Below are 824 nucleotides of genomic sequence, written 5' to 3'. Positions count from 1 at the left end.
ATCAAATTAGGATCAAAAAAATACCTTTTTTCTCATATTTTTTTTGCTGTCCCGCTCATTTCCCAATACCCAAAAGTGACAAAAAAAAGCAGAGTGGATATGATACCGGGGCCCCGTTCTCGGGGCCGGGTTTCCAGATATTACGCTGGATGGGCCCCCTGGCCCCCCCAAATTTCCCCCGTTTTTTTTGCATAGCACACAGGGTGCTTTTGGGTTGGGGGAAAGGGGCCCGGGGTTAAAAATACATAGATCTCCCAGGGATTAGCAAAAGGGGTGCCCAAGTATTGTTTTAGTTTTTTTTTAAGCCCTCGGAAAGGCAGGAATAGTAAGGGGTTTTTGTTCGGGTTTGTATTTCCTTGGGGAAAGGGGGGTAAAAATGTAATTGTCTTTGTTTTTGGGGCGTCGATTTGTGCTGGAGAGTAAGTGCAACAGGGTACTTTATTGCAGAAGGGTTTGGGGGCTTTAATGTGGCGGGTTTTAAAATGGTACGGTTTTAAACCCTTTTTGGGGAGGGTTTGTGTCCGTGTCCAAACCGGGTTTCCGGTTTTAAAATGACACTGGGGGTCGTTTCCCGCCATTGGGAACTGGAAAACGGGTTTTAAAAGTTTTTGGGGAATAGCTTGCTAAAACCCAACATTTTGAAAAACCTTTCCCAACGTAAAACCCGGGAAAGGTTTTTGTTTGGGTAAAAAAATATGTTAATTTTAAACTAAAAAGGGGGGGTTTTTTCAGGTTATGAAAATACTTTGCTGGGGGAGGGTAGGGGGGAGGGGGGCTGTCCCGCCCCAAACCCAAAAACTATGGGATGGGGGATGGGATTTTTT

Source organism: Penaeus monodon, chromosome 34, assembly GCF_015228065.2.
Source record: "Penaeus monodon isolate SGIC_2016 chromosome 34, NSTDA_Pmon_1, whole genome shotgun sequence".
Taxonomy (NCBI): Eukaryota; Metazoa; Arthropoda; class Malacostraca; order Decapoda; family Penaeidae; genus Penaeus; species Penaeus monodon.
This window is presented reverse-complemented; position numbering follows the sequence as displayed.